Genomic DNA, 16,942 nt, shown 5'->3' with positions numbered 1-16,942 from the left:
TTACTTTTAATGGAAATGTTTCATTTTGGAAGCCTAAATTGTATTTGATATGTTAACATTATTTTCTGCTTTCTTCTACATGAGCTTCCTGCTTAAATTGTGATTAGGATGTTAGTTCAAAGATACAATTCATAATGAAGGCTGCTCAGCATAGTAGATAGGAGGCTAAAATGCAGCTCCTTGGCCCCAATTCAGCAAAATTTTGCTTTTAAGCTGCAGTAACTGGTATTTGTAACAGACTATTACACAGAAGTACTTAGACTATAGCAGATTAATTATAAATAGATTATTATAGCTTTCTGAAAATCTATTAATTTAATCTGATATTGTTGTAGATAATTCCAGAGGAATATATTATAAGCCTGTGTTTTGTTCTGTAATAATATCCAAGCAGTAGCATCTACTGTTGTGGCTATTATTCACTGGCAGGTAAAGTCATTCGACTTCAAGGGTTGTGCATTTATTGTGCTTAAGAATCTGTGTTTATGGGGGTCTGCAAGCAAATTCTGTCTTTTAAGTGAATATTGGCAAAATAAGCATTCCCCAGAAATGCTAGATATCTGTCATTGTAGACTTGAGATGTGCGTGTTGGAAATAACATTTTACATTTTTGGAGTAATGCAGAAAGGGCAGTGGGAAATAGGGAGCTCCCTACTGTGTGTTGTGTTTGTAGAGTTATTCTTTTCTGTCACTGTGGGTGAGAGAAGCAGGAGATATCCATAGGGATATTTTAGAAACTGTATTTTTAATTAAAAATGGATATGTTTCTTACTTGATTCAGTGTGGTGTTTTTGAATCCTGTTAGAATTTTTAAGATGAGATGTAAAACATTACCTTGTAAATAGCCATTCTGTAGTCCAGGGAGAGATTGTCCTTGAGGAGCTGGCTGCATAAAATAGGGGACACTTTTTAGGATGGAGCTCCAGTAGGGCAGAGAACATTTTTTTTGGGGGGTGGGGTCTCAGGATTAATTAAAAAAAAAAAAAAAAACATTTTCTGTGCATATGTTTAACAGCTGAGAAGAATCAAACACTTCATGTGTTGTGGCAGGAGTGATGATGCTAAAGAGTTTGTATTTGATAACCTCTGAGAATTATGGAAGAGAAGGCACAGTCAGGTCTGTCCTAGGAAAAGGATTGCAAAACAACGAAAAAGGATATGAGTGGTCAAAACCAGCTGGAGACTAGGGAAGACACACAGAACAGGAAAGAGCAAAGACTGGAGGAAATTAGAGCTGTGGATTGGTAGAGGTGAATGAACAGTACTGCTGTAGAACAGGGTATGTTTGCTTAGACTACAATGATTAGCAGTTGTGTGACTGGCAGCAGAGTTTACTCTTGTCTGTTTTAGAAACTAAAGGCAAACTCCATTCTGAAACAGCAGTATTAAATAATACAATTTTGTAGTTAAAATGGATTCACAATTTCTTCGTCAAACTTTCATACTAATATACAATCATAGTCAAACAGTAAGTTAGGTATATTGCTTTCTGCAATGTGAAATAACTGTTATGAAACAAATTACCATTTTTGGTTTTAGTATTTATTGTCTTGTGAAGTAAAGAAAGCATGCACTATGATTAAATGTGAGAGGGTATATTACTGGATTTATTTAGATGATCATCTGTAATATTATTGAATTAAATTTGGTGTTGGAATACTGGTTTAGGTCTCACTGTAGGATTGCAGTTTATCCTTTTTGTCTAATGGAAGTTAAAGTTTTGGTGATGGTCAATGTTGACCTGCAAGCCCTTGGCTAAAGTTTGTGCTTGTTTGTTACTTTTATGTTTTAGGGATCTTGCAGTCTTTTTCTTCTAGTTTTCATCTTGTTAATTACAGTGGTGTCATAGTTTTCATGAACTTGTATCAAATGAAATTGTATTCCTGATTTTTTGCAAAGGTCTTTATTTTAAATGCTTTTTCTTCTACTCATGTTCCATTTGCATTACAAACACAAACAGGCTGCTCACTGTTAGAAAGCTATCAGAGAAAGAAAATGGCTGCAATGGCTTTAGCCTGTGTGATGCTCATGAATTTAATGTTCTTTAGCTGTCACTGTTCATTTTAGTTTTTGATTACTTTGTATATTGTCATCGTTATAAGGTAGTGCATAATAACTTAATGTCACCTGCAGGAATACATTTACAGGAGTTAGTTTGTGCTTATTTTATCACATAGGAAGTTGCAAGTAACATACAAAATAAAAAAGCATAAACAAATAGTCTTGAGTTTCCATAACTGTGGTAGTTTAGTTGAAATAAAATGGGTTACAGTAAAAACACAATTCTCTGCACACACACCCCACCCCAAAAAAACCCCAACAAAAACCCCCAACCACCACCACAACAAAACCCCCACAAAAACAACCACAAACTCCACCTGTTCAGTTGTATTATTGTATTTTATGTATCCAAATATATACATTTTGGCATTAGTACATAAGGTGTTGGATTTCAGTTTAGCAGAAAATAGCACTGGCCAACCCCTCCTGTCATCTTTTCGTAGGTACAATTCATAACGTTTGTTATGAAAGGAAGGAATCTGAAAAATGAACAATAACAGCCAGCAGTATGAGTATATTTCAAATTACTGTATTGAAATTACTTAAATTACCATATATTTTAGATAGGGAATAGTTGCCTAGTTTCTTTTATTGTACTTAAAATCTTTGTGCCTTCTCAAAATCTCCAGTGGTTTCTGAAAATCTAATTTACAACAGTTTTTAAATGACATTCTTAAATCCTCAACTTTTATGGACACCAGTAAGACTTTAATGGCTATTGACTACTGAAAGTGTATTTGAATTCAATATTAAATCTTCTGTTTTAGAAGGACATTTATGGAGTGAAAAGAATACTCTGACTCCTTCCCTCCTTATAATTAATAATTTTGTCATGTGCCTTCTCTGTGCCTCTTCAGTAACCATGACTCACCTTAATACCAGTGTTTGACATTAGAAGCCTCTCCAGAGAGGAAGAAAATCATTCAGAAATGAGCTGGATAAAGGTTATGAAACCAACACTTAAAATTCTAGTCCTGCACATTTTCCTTTACCCCTAATTAAATGCCAAGAACAGCAATGTTGAATTTTCAGTATATTCATATGCTGAATATACCTTTATCAGAGGAAAAGTGCCTACAGGGAACTGAAACTTTATTCCCAGCAGTCACATCCTCTTGCTTATATATTTGGAACGTGGTTTTTCAAAAATGGGAAGAAATCTTGGACACTGAGTGTCCTGAAACTACATGTTGAAGTACATATGTAATATTATTCTTCTCTTACCCTTTCTTGTATGAGTCAGGTTTTTAGCTTAAGTTGTCTTATTGAGTTCAGTGGTACTATTTGTATAAGTAAAGGCAAACGGCATGAGTCAAGTTTGTAAAGTTCGGTCAATACTGCATATATGCATCACTACTTACAAACTTCTCATTTGTCATCTCCCCGAAAGCTCCAGGACTAACTTGAATATCAATCTGAATGATACATGGAACAGTGTATTAATTTTCTAAATTATAGAGACCTTTGAATTGTGGGGGGAAAAAACCTTTGCACCCCAACATTCTGTCTTATCTTAAGCTCTTCTGTTTCTAAAACTTCTACAAACTATGTAGACTGGGAAAAAATACTTTTTAATCAACAGAATGTAACGTGCTTAAGTTACATTCTCTTTACAGGTAGGAGACACTAGCATCTGCAAAGCAGTGATAATTTGCAGTGTTATCATTCTGACTCGCAGAGCATGACCCTGATGAGGTCAGGTCCCTTCAATTAGCAAGATGACGGTGTTAAATCCCATGCTGTTATGCTCTTGTTGCCAGGGTCTAATACTGATTTACAGAATATTACATAGGTTGGCCATTAAAGTCTAATTCCTTCAATAAAAATTTAACACAAAGTTCTTTTCCTAATTTATAAAACTATCTAGGTCTTTTTCTAACATTTTTTTCTCAGCCTTGTGTGTGTCAAATTAATACTTCATAAAAGTATAAAAGGTCTCTGGATCTTTGGTCTCTTGTGTTGGCTTTTTGGTGAACTTTGAATAATAGTTTTTTAAATGATTTTACTCTCATGAGTGGTAAACAGGTAATTCAGCTTAACTGAGTACAGGTGCTATTTTTGATATTTAGTGCTTACTGGAAAATTTCCAAATTTTAGCATCTCTAAAAGCTTTAGAATCCCCAAAGTGCTGTAAAACTCTGCTGGTACCTGTCCAGGATAACTAATGTTTGTTTTTTTTTTTCTCCTTTCCTGTGAGAAATCCAGGCTACCCTGTAACAACAGAGGACTGGTCAGTTAAATGAAGATCACTGTACGCTGCTGCTTTTGTTGACCATTTCACTCGGTAGTACTGCAGTGATGATGATGATGAAGAGGGGAGCAGGTGGGGGTTCAGTATTCCTTATTGATGTCTGAGCAGTGGTGATGGTTCTACAGCAAGTAGAAGTGTCTGCCAATTAGCAATTTGTTCTCTAGCAGCCACGTAAAATCTCTGAATGTATGTTTTACTTCAAAAAAAAAGATATTTTTTCTGTAAAATCTCTGCTTTCTTCTAATGGTGTATTTTAAATTAAAAAATGGCACAACAATACAGCAAGCCTACATAATCACAAAATAAACCGTACCTGCTTCTGTGGAGACACATCTCTATAGCAAGGGCTGTGGCTATCAAGGATTTATAGTCGTGTTCCTGCTATGCTTTTTTTGTGATCTTTGTCCTTGCATTTCACTCAAGTTTCTTGACGTCATTCCTCTGCTGCCACCCTTTCTTCACATCTCTATGCCCTAGAGTTTGCTGGGTGGTCTGCTGTGATTCCCATATCATCATTGCCTCTGGTTTTGTTTTTATTTTTGTCTGTCTGTCTTTGTTGGTCCCTGAACATCAAGACCTTCTGACAGTCTGTTTTTAATTCATTGTTGCTCTAAAAGGAAAAGAAGTGTCAGGAAGAAAGGTTCTGCTCTGAACGGTGGAGTGTCTCTAAGAAAGTGGTATGCTATTTTGAAAAAAGGAATTAAAACAGTTAAAAATAAGAGCTGTCGCACTGAATCTACACCTAATGGACCATTACTGCAGTGATGATATTGGTGCTTCTGTCTCATAAGGCATGGAAGAAGAAAGCACACTGACCAAAAAAGATGTTCCTGAATATCTCTATGGTAGAATTTGGATGGAATCAAAATAGTTAGCACTGTATGCAAAGGAAGAAGAAATATTCGGATCATATGCTAAGTTCTTTATCACTGGGTGTTTAGTAAATTCTTTTCACCCATTAAGTCAGAGGAAGCAGGAAGGAAATTGTTAGGATTTTACACTTTTGTGAAAGGCCAGAATTTTCACATTTCATTTCATGTAGCTGAATCCTGTTCTGTTCATTAGCAAGCTCTTCATCCAGAACAAGAAAAACATATGCATTTTAGGAGTAGAATTAGGTAATACTGTCTGAAGAACTTTTGTAGGATACCAGGTGCTACAAATGTGTGTATCTCCCATCATGTAGAAGAGCTGCTGTTGTATGATTCTCTTCTTATAGATCAAGTGCAGATATTATAACAACTTTTTTAGTAAATGGAGTATGACAGAGCAATGCACTGTGGGTCACAGGGCAAGTAAAAGATACAGCAAGCATAGGAGGAAATGGTTTCTATACATGTACTTCCTCTGTACAACTTTCATTTTTGAGTTTATTAATGATAAAATTCCTGTATTTGTTGAGATCAATGACAGTCACATACTTAAAATGGAACCAAAGTTAGCCTTCTAAGTAAAGTTTGTCTTTCTGTGAAGGGCCCTTGAGTATCTCTTCTGCAGGCTCAACCTATCTCTCTTACGTCCTGAAAATTGCATCAGTTTTTAGGATCCCTTATCTGTCCTAATATTACTTCTCATATCTCATTTCCTCTTGAGATGCTAATGCTGTCTCTGACGCCAGCTTCTGTCCTGTACTTGCTTAATGCTATTCCTTTAGCCTAACCAATTATTCAGTTCAGAAGTTATCAGAAGAAAAGGATGTTAGAATTGTTAGGAGTAAATCTATTTACTTGCAAGGCTACAGAATCTGTTTTCCTTAATGCACTAGGAATTGAAGAGACAACTTTGATTTGCACTTAGCTCCAAGCTACCCTTTGCAGTCACCTCTGAACCTGAAAACCCTGTCATTTAACTGCTCTCAGGATGCTGCTTTCTGCATTTATTATCATGATGTTCTTGGCTTTTGCACTAATTCATAAGTACGTGCTTTTGTTTCTTTGACATAGAAAGTTGAACATGGCTCCATGAACAGTAGGTGTACTCAGATCTACTGACATTCTCAAGAAATTGTCTGTATGTTAGTGGTATAACTTCTCTGAACTCCTGAGGTGTTTACAAGTGTGAATTAGGAGTGGTAACCTATGTTACTCCATACAAACAAGTATATTAGTCCTTCTTTGGTCCTATGTGTCAGCTCAGCTCTGATGTCCACTAGTTTTAGTGAAAGTTAAATTATTATATAGAATTAAATTTACTGGTAACCATCTCTTGTGCTTTTGGTCATGCTGCCCTTTGCACTTGGTAGTGACGCCCCTTAAATGCATTTATAGCTACTGAATTATGTATGGGAACTTGACCATATCTTTTTAACTGTGATATCTCAAAGATTTTAACAATTAGGTAGGCTTCAGGTTTTCTAATACTAGTGCATGTCTGCAGCAATGATGTTATTTCATAGTTTCCATTAAACTTCTCATCTGCCTTTTGCAGTCTCTTGAGTGAGCTGTCCTGCTTTGACCCATGTTTATAGAGTATTTATTCCCTGATAAGGTTTATGATACTAAAAATAATAACATGGCACCCCAAAGGCAAATTTTAGTCAAAATAAGAATTTCCTAAATTGATAGAACATCTAATAGGAAGACTATTTTCAAGAAACACAAAAAGCCATGATAGAAGAAAACCTTGAGAATTATGAAAATTTGGGAAATCTGTTGGTTGTGGGGTTTTTTTTTCCATAGGCATGGTTTGTAAAATAACAATTTCAGCTTATTTCTCAGTTCCTGCAATTCAGATAGTATTTGACAATAATAAATTGAAATAGCAAGGATGAAATCACACTCACCTAAATAGATAAGTCAGAACAAGAGGCAGTTATTGTAAAATTATGCTGTATGTACAAGCTTTTTTCTTTGCATGTACACAGAACCAGTGCTATTTTTTGTCTCCTTCATGGTTTGGTTTTCAATTAAATGCCTATTAAAACAGGTAGATAAACTGGGCAGAAACAAATATCCGGGCTCATGTCTTTACTTGGTTTCCCAGTTATAACATCTATGAATACAAACCCCAAAATTTTGGGGTTTTAGCCAAGTATACAGATTTTTTGTTTTAAAGGTTTCTCTGTTTCTCGATTTTATGAATACATCCACATTTTTTTAGTTTTTATAAGCATATTGTAATCCTAATTTGTAAATTAAATCACCCTGTTTCTTTTGAAACACCTTGCCCAAGTGTAGTTATGATGTTCTGCCCCTTGTGTCATTATTGTTCAGTGCAGTGGGAGTGGTGCAGCATTACTGCTGCTCTTTGTCTCTTAAAACTAATGTCACTTGCTTAAAAATCAACTCTACTGGTACATGAGAAAGGAGGACATCTGTCCTAAAACTTATTAATGCTGATTTTAGATATTCTTATTTGAATATGTGTTTCTTTTCATATTGTTTCACTTTTTGGTCAAATGATGAGAAAAGAGCTATACTGCAGTGTCATTGCTATTGATACCTTAGGAGTGTTTATACTCAGTTAAAATCTGAAAAATCAAGAAATAACTCTTCACCGGCTAATTGAAATACATTTTTAATGTAAAATTTGAGAAAGGCTTTGATTCTGCAACTAGTGCTCATATTAATGTATATGTGTATCTGTGTTGTGTTCCAAATTTCTTTCTGATTTTGCCTTCAAAATTAGTAGCGTGTCTCCTTATATTTCTCTTTTTCCTACTGGATATTTTTTGGCTTACCAGAAGGTGTTTAATTGCAAATTAAGCCTCTCTGGCATGCAATAAAGTAGAATTCTTTTTATTATTAAATCTTACCCTTTGATAATGTAAAAAGACCGACAACAAACAACTGTGATTATAAGACATCTATAAAGCAATCTTTTAGTAAGATGAGTGAGAGGTGAAATAATGAAGCGTGAGAATGTGGAACAATTTTCAAACCCACTTAATTTCATTAAGTATGTACAAGAAGGAGGAGGACGACAAGGGCTGGCATTTTATGCAGAATAAGTATGAGAGAATTTTTTCATAAATCTTAACAAAACATGGATGGTCAGGTGCCGTGTATGCTTAAAGATAAGGAAAAACCCTATAGCGTTTGTCTTTTAAGCTCCTGTAAGTGATTTTGAAGAAGTTGGGGGAGAAGTCAAAGGGGAAAATGCTGAAATTAGCCTTGGGGAGGATGGGGGGAATAATGATGAAAAAACCCTGTACTAATTGATGGTGTACGTGGTGGGGAGGGTGGGAACCCTGCCACTGAGGCATTAATGAATTGTGGAACTAACTTGACAGAAATTAGTGTGTATGTTCCCCATCCCCCTGCCTTTTTAGGCTGTATTTGAGGCAGTTTTGTGCAACTCGACTGGCTTTTAGGCAGCCCTTTCTCCAGCAGAATTTTATAACACGATGGATTTTAACAGTCTTTCACAGGGTTATATGGTGAAAATCAGGCTGTGTCCAAGGGTGTGTGTAGAGCTACTGTGGAGTAACTGATATGCAGTGGTAATGGTACCACAATTTCTTTGTTTCTTAATTCCTCTTCATATTACTGGTCATGTGAGTAATGCTGCTGATTTAATTTGCAGTCTTGCACAAGTAGACTGACTAGCCTGGCAATAGTTTAAATTTCTCAGACATAAAAGGTAGTAACAGTACTTCTTCCCTGAAAATCTGACATGCAAGTTTCTGCAGGATTCCCTTCCACTACAGCTGAATAGCCAGTGGATGTTATGGCTTGGTGATGACACAAAAATGAATGAATTTGAGAAGTTGATATAGGTCAAATCAATTTTTTTTCTCCTCTTTCCTCCAAACTTCTCTTCCCTCTGTGATCCTAAATAGCAGAATGAAGAAAAGAACAGAGTATTGCATTTGATTAAAACTCACAAAGGTTATTCTGTTTGTGGGAGATAATCTTTTATGATGTTCTACTTATACAGACCATGATATGCTTATTTTAGTGATTCTAAGATGTCTGGATACTTAACATTTGCCTTTCAGTATTGTCTTTTAAATTATTTGTGTAATGACAGCTGAATTCCTCACTGTTGCTTGTATGGCTTATCTAATTTTTGTGCACACAGGCACACACATAATTGTATTTTTATCCCTGTTAGTGTTTCTATTTGTGTTTCCTTTTTTTTTTTTTTTTTTTTTTTTGAAGATAAGTTGGGAACATGCAGTTATCAATTTTTATTCAAGAGTCCACACTACTGCTGCTATCTTAGAATCTGTTGATCTGTAGTGAAATTAATAGAGTAGATTTAATGAGGTGAATTAGAAGGTGTATTAATTGAGAGAAAGAAGCATTCTGATGCATGATAGATGCTAATGCAGGTGTTACCAGTACAGTTTTTGCCCAAATGATTCCTGTCTTGACAAGCCTGGTGGATGCGTTGTTATTTGAATATTGAGAGTACTATGAACTGGCAGTCTGTAGGGTCATTGATATCTCAGCTGGCCAGGGGATTGCAGCCTTTCATTTTCTAATGCTGGTTTATAGAAGCTTCTGTAACTTATTTATGACCTGGTTGTTTGTAGGTTTGACTGTTTTAGCCTATCCTATCCTCTGTTTTAGGGAGAAGGGAGGAAAGTTACTTCTAACAGACAGTCAAAGCATAAATAGTGTCATGGCCCACTGGGAACCCCTGGTTCTTAAGCCTCAGTAAGGGCTTTCAGTTCCTTTTGCAAGACAGTCTTGATTCTTAGTCTGGAGTTTAGTTATTTGAGAGTGTGACTTTTATATCAAATCTCTGTGAGATGAGATTCATTGGGAAGCATGCACAGCTTGAACTTCAGTCAAAAACCTGCATATATAGAATTTACTCCTTTTCATAATCACCTACAGAGCCATAATTTGGAAGTGTTTTGGGGACAATTGATTTGTTTAATCCTTTTTAAAGTCATGTTTTAGTTTATAAGAAAGAATGTTGTAACACAATTGTTCTAGTAACTGCTGTATTGATACCTGCAGAAATACTGATTCCATTTCTTGTCTTAACCCCAAATTTTTCTGACTATAATTAAAGTTACAATACACTGTGTATCTTCCACCGTAATTCAGGTGCAATTAGTTTTCATATGTGCTTTCATAATCTGCATTATGGCATACAGGAGTGAATCTGTTTTACATTTGACCAGTAAATCAATAACTAGCACTGAATCACTTCCATAATTAAAATCCTGTCCTTTAAAAAAAGTCTTATCAATTGTGTCTATACACAATCAAAGTGTGTATTGTGCATTGAGTACTTTTCTCCCCTTCTCGTATGGTAGTAGTAATGGTAAACTGACAGATATTCTGGACGAGGCACAGAGTCTGATATAATTAATGTACGGTTGCTTTGAGCTTTTTTGCAAAGAAAACTTGGGCTACTAATGAAGTCTGTTCTCATCATGTAGAGAACATTTTAGTCCTCAATTTTTCTACTCCAACTATCTATCTATCTATCTATCTATCTATCTATCTTTTCTCCTCTTTCTCTTTCTCTTTCTCCTGCACTTTCTGGCACTCTCCCTCCTCCCTCCCTTCCCCCCCCCTTATTTTTTTTTTTGTAAAGCTATTATTGTTGGAAAGGTGCTGAAGTGTTCTTTATGAAGCCATTTGCAAATGCCTTTCCATGAATTTGCTAGCAGGGTATGAATAGCAGTGCAGCTGGTGGTCTTCCTACCCCCTCCAAGGCTACTGTTGCTATTTCAGTTTTAATAGTCTTAAACAACAGCATTCTATTTTCCATCTTACAGTGCAATAAACTCCAATTTTGTTATAAAGCTATAGCATTCCATTAAAACTAGTTATTGTGAATGCTTGCTTAAACCCAGTTTGGTAAAGCAGAAAATTGTTTCTAAATCAAGTAAATCTCTGCCAGCCTGTCTCATTTTATCAGTGAGCACTTGAGAGATTTAGTAGTTTCAGGAATGTTCTTCCATTACTTGTACAGATCAGTGGAGTTGCAGCAAATTGATATTTATGCTGGAGTGGGGATGTAGGTGGAGTCCTTCCTATGGTAGGCACCGGGGATGGGGGCTGGCTATGGAACAATTGGTTATAAGCTCTTTCTTTCATTACAATACTAGTAGAAACAAGCTGCATTAGTATATAGTATCTCTCCTACTTGATTTGAAGTACTTAAGTCATTTTTAGAAGAGGAACTTTTAATTTCTTGTAATAAATATTTTTTGGCGTTTTCTCTTACCTTTTCCTGTACTTACCTGTTGTAAGAAGTCTGGTGGTTCTTTCTCCATTTGCCTGATTTATAGGAAGAGATTGTATGCATTTCTTATAGCCAGTTGGCACACAGAAATCAGAATTATTGGTTGCTTTGGGCCAATTTTTAACATGTCTTGTATAACTACTGAGTTTAGGAATAACAGTTTAGTAGTGGGGAGACGTCCCTTTTCTATCTAGCAGAGAGCTAGAACATTTTCTGTGTTTAATTTGGTAGTAGTTATTCATAATAGGAAAGGTATATATGACAGACTTTTCTGCTGGAACATTAAGAAAAACTAGGAAAAGTAAATAACAAAAGCATACTTAGAAAACTTCTAACTGTAGAGAATAACTATTGATGATTATGACCAGGGCAAAATAAAAAACAACCCTCCAAAAATACAAACCTAAATTGTGGCTGTTGGTGTAACTGATTGTTACTGCAATAAAAGGAGTGGAATGATTGCTTTTATTAGATGGACAGTCAAGTAACTGTGAAAAGATGAATGAAAAAAGGAATTTCTTTAAAAAAAATAATTAGCATAATTTATGGAATATCTTCCATTAAAATTGTGTTACTACTGCAGTTTGGATTATCTCAGTTCATTGGTATTGCTTTGTATTTTCCACGTTCTTTACTGTGAAATATTCTGTTAGAATAATTATTTTTTTAAAAAGTCCCATGTTTAATCCCAAGTAAAATCATAGTACATTAAAGATAAAAAGGGAGAGAATGTTAACTCCAGGAATGCAATCTATAAAATCACATAAAAGCCAGTATAAAATGCAGTTTATGTCAATCTCTTCATCGGTAATACAGGATCTGAATACCTAAGGTTGGCTTGTACTCTGAGGTTGTATTTGTGGGATGGATACCAAGGCAACCTTTGCAGCCCTCTGCCAGGCAGGATTCTGAGGAAGAGAGCTCAGTGCTGAGAGGTGCTGGACAAATAAGTCTTACTGAAGCCTGTGTGAACAGCAGCGATTTATCATGTAATGGTTCCGATTTTGAGGTGCTGATGATCCCAAAAGCTTCTTGGATCAATGTCTTGTAACAGCAAACCAGGCAGAAATGCAGTGCAAGCACTTGGTTTTGAGTGCATTGTAGCATTAGGGTTCAATAAGAGGAACATAATTTTTAAAAGTATCAGATACTAGCTGATTTTATTTTAAAATAATATTAAAGCTTTATATTTATATTGTGTGACTTGCCAAGTAGTACTGAATATGGTGCTTCTTGTTTTACAGATTAATTATACAAAAAAGTCTGTTAAGAAGTCAAGGTCCAAGGAACTGGTAGGTGGAAATGTGTAACTTTTAATGTTCTTGTTATTTATTTCCTGGTTTCTGAGCGCTTAGCCCAGTTGGTGTCAACTTTCAGGTTTTACTCAGAGAAAGGAGGTGGAAAGTAGAATTTTTAAATAATGGAATTATTTTAAAAAGTTTGGCTATTTGGTGTTTAAGAAAAATATCAAGGATTGCGTCCTGCTGTACATTTGTGAGTACAATGCAAATTCCACAATGTTGTGACTTGTTTTTGAAGTCCTTGTAAAGATAGTGCTAAAAATAGCCTCAACTGTTTTTTCTTCATATTTGTCATTATCACTCAAATAAGTCACTCTGAAGTAGCTATTGGTGTGCTGCCTCGTGAGGCTTTAATGATGACTTTCATTCAGTGTAAGCTGTCAGTAGGTCAGAGGTGCTTCATATCATGGATGGAGTTATGAAATTTCCTGAGTTTATTACCCTATTAAAATTAATTTTAAATGTCAAAGTTCCTAATTTGTACAAGGAAATTTAATTTAGGAGCGTCTTCAAAGTAAGACACAATTTTCTCCTTGAGTATCAAGTGAAGTATCAGATAAAAATCTAAGACCTTTACAGCATATTGTATTCATTTATTTATGTGTTTTAACTTCTGATAGTTTGCAGAAGTGGGTGCAAGAAATAATAATTTTGTAGTCTTTTATGACTTGACTTTTATCTTTGGAGAAAAGGTCTATCCAACTTTAACCAAAAATACTGATTATTTAACAAAAAAAAGCACCAACATTCTCCGCAAAGCCTACCTGCCATTTTTTTCCCTAGAAAATTGTACTTTACTATCCGCTGAATGACTCATTGTTTACTTTGACCCAGTTTGTACTCCATTCTGTAATATTAATTTAATTTTTCTGTCTTACAACATTCTGGCCTGTCTGCACTAGCCCTTGGCCTCTGTGCTGGTGTAGTACGTATTAGTTCATCTTCTTAGTGTATCGAGTGTTTTCCTGGTCAGGTGTCTCCTGAATGAATGTTTTACAGCAGGTAGAGTATTACAGACCAATTAGATGGCAAGGCTAGATGGTAGTCCAAGTCTAAAATTGTCCACATGAGGAGGAAGGTTATCAGCTAATGATCAAAGGAAATGTTTTTCTGAGCCCTTTCAGTGTGGTTCTGTTTCTGAAGCTGGACCCACAGCTGCCTGTAAAACCTAAAGCTGAAACTTTGATAAATAGATTTTTCTTAATACTAAAGAAACGCATCATTAATGGTATCAGATAGCATAGGTATTGGTTTATTGCTGTCTGATTAGTTCCTTGTGAGGGAGTATGAGATTAACAATGAAGGACAACAGACATGATACATTAGTTCAGTGATAAGGTTTGAGGGAGAGTAATTGGGAAGTAGCTTGCTGGTTTGTGAAGTTTAAATGTTAACCTCCCTCACACAAAATAATGGTTGTCGTCTTTATATCCAGTATTGCTAGATCACCATCGAGTTTTGAAGATAACTAATGTAAAACTAACGACAGTGCCTGTGAGACAAATAGCATGTATAATGTGTCTCAAATATTCAGATATCATTTGATATCACACAATTTTTATTTCAACAGGAAATTACAGCAGCATAGGAGAAAAATAATTTAAGAGGGTTTTAAGTCACAATGAATTTTGTTTGAAACAAACCTCTTAGTGGTTCGTACCTGCATCATAACTGAGATATGTAATGCTCACCAGAGTCCCCTCATTACTGTAACTTTCTATCAGTGCATATTTACATGTCTACATACTCACAACCCACGGTGAGTGGTATCATTTTCAGAGATGCTGGCGTGTATCTCACATTGATCATTGCTATACTTATGGGTCCTCAGTAGCTATGCAGAAGCTCATTAGTCTATACTAGATGTTAGAAGTCTATATCGTATGCCAAAATCCTTGTTAAAACAGACTCAAATTGCTTATATAAAAAAGGGAATAATGTTAATGGTAATAAAAATTTGATTACATCATACATTTATTTAGAATTTAAGTCACTGATTTATTCAGCCACTTAAACGTTAGCCTTCTCAGCTGAATCTGTTCTCTGAACAACTGTTCAAAAAATACTAGTTTTGCTTGTTTCTTGTGACCCCATGGGAAAGAGACTCTGGTTTTTGTTCTACAATGTGAACAAGAATGCAAATTATCTTAAATTCAGGTATTGGTGTAAGAGGAGTTAATATTGGGAAATTGAATGACTTTCTTGTGCTCCAAACGTAGGTTTCAGGACAGTTAATTTCAGAATGGCGTATCTCAGCAGATGTGTAGAATTTATAATAGATTCTATCTTCACTATGAGCCATAATATATGGTAATATAAATATTCTAGAAGTGTCAAGAAGAAGGGAAAAATTCTCAATGCCAATCAATAACAATTTAGCTGTGTTTCCAGATCAGTTGTATTCTGTGGCTTGTAATTTTTCAATAAATAGACAATAATGCTTTACATAAGCATTGTCATTTCTTTTTATATTGATTCACCTTAATAGTTCCTTCTAGTTATTAGCATTACTATTATTTGCTTGACAGTACCATCTAGCGAATATGGCTGTTGTCATAAGATGCAGTGTAAGTTTCTGCTTGCACATATAAGGTACCTTGCCAATAATACTAGAAGAGGGACAAAATATTATCTCTCTTTTACAGATGGCATGCTTAATGTGAGCACCTACTTTAGCTTCTGGGCAGAATTGTACAAATGCTGAAAACGGTGCTGCTACAACTACATTGTCACTAATACTTGCAACAGTAAATTTGAATCCATTTGGATTATATATATGTAAACTGCAAAAACATCTCTTACTTTCAGTTGTAAGCATACTGTGTTGCAAACAGGTTCTATCATCAGACTTGTGTTATTAAGAGGTAGGGACAAAAGAATCTTCCAATTTGTGTTTTTTTCATCCTCTGTTCAAAACATCGCAGGTACATGGATAGTTAGAGCCTTACTTTAGTAGAAGGCTTTATGTAGGAAAGAGTTGAGTGGAGACGTTAATAGTTACTGCAGAAGCCTAACTCCTGTGGTTAGAGTAGCTCATACTTCCATTTCTCACTCTTCCTTCTGAGATTTCTTTGCCACTTATTTTTTTCGTAAATCTAGTTGTTGCTCTCTTTATGTATTCCCAGAGGTCTGTCAACTTTTAGACTTCTGAGTTGGTAGTAGGTTCTTAAAAGTGAAGTAGTGATTGGTTTTGGGTGGGAGGTGTTGAGTTTGATGGTGTATTGTTTGTGGTCCTTCACTGCCCTGTGTGTTGCTGGGTTCTTTATGCATAGCCTTGATTGTCTTTTTATCTAGTATATGAACAGCAGATATTTAAATAAGTTTTCTGCCATAGGATCTCATTTATTTTTGGAGTTGTGCACCAAGGTGTTTCAACGCAAGTCTAAAAATGGGAAAAGGAGTTCTGCAGGTTGAAACATGTTTGGACTCTTCCTTGGGGAGTTGTTTTCTTTTACCTTTGTACTCTGCTATGGAAGAACTCAATAGCTAGTGACAGGTAAGTGAGCTGAGAAGAAACACAACGTGGAGGATGATGAGTGATTTATCTCTGTAAATCCATGTTTGGAGTGTTTTATTCTTCTGCTCCTGGTCCTAACCAACAGGAACTAGAACTGCCTCTGTTGCCTCTTCCATTGCTCAGGGCTGACCATGCTCCTGCCTTCTCAACAGAGGCAGCTTTTTTTCATTGAGCCAGCCTGGGAGTAGCCTAGTGCTTGGCAGGTTCAGGGCAGCTTAGTTTGCTCCGCTTCTGCTCTGAGCGGTGATTGCAGCCAAGTGGCATAAAACAGTCTTTAAGATTTTTTTTGGAGACTGGATGTAAAATATTAACCTTTCTTATACCCATTCAGCAGGGGGTTATAGCTTGAGCTATGGCTCTCTCTGAGGTCACAGATAATACTTTGTTAATGTAACTGAGCTCCTGTCCAAGGACAGTATCTTTGTTAATTTAAGAACTTGCCTGCTAATCAGAAAAAAAAAATGATGACTGGCTTTTTATTCATCAGCATCAAAACTGTCCAAAATATTTCTGAATGAGTACAGTGTGTGTACAGTTTGTTTGCTTCTTTGTACATTGCTCAGTGTACTTGTGTACTAAGTATGACTTGCAGGCGTCGTCCATCTTTCTTTTTGAGTTGGGTAACTGTCTGCAGCTCTGTTGATTAGTAGTTGTATTTGT

At 35.7% G+C, this 16,942-nt stretch overlaps 1 protein-coding gene across 3 annotated transcripts in view; it reads left to right on the top strand.

The window, feature by feature from the left end:
* FHIT (fragile histidine triad diadenosine triphosphatase) overlaps nucleotides 1-16,942 on the top strand; it is a 613,978-nt gene that overhangs the window by 69,128 nt on the left and 527,908 nt on the right. The window contains exon 2 of one of the 3 annotated variants that reach the window (XM_055708614.1): nucleotides 12,709-12,756. The exons of the other annotated variants lie outside the window; for them this stretch is intronic. The gene's annotated coding sequence lies outside the window, so the exon portion shown is untranslated. The remainder of the gene's footprint in view (nucleotides 1-12,708; nucleotides 12,757-16,942) is intronic. 3 annotated transcript variants of the gene reach the window in all.

This window comes from Falco cherrug, chromosome 4 (assembly GCF_023634085.1).
Source record: "Falco cherrug isolate bFalChe1 chromosome 4, bFalChe1.pri, whole genome shotgun sequence".
In the NCBI taxonomy this organism is placed as follows: domain Eukaryota; kingdom Metazoa; phylum Chordata; class Aves; order Falconiformes; family Falconidae; genus Falco; species Falco cherrug.
Note: the sequence above shows the minus strand (reverse complement) of the source record. Positions and strands in the feature narration are given on the sequence as shown.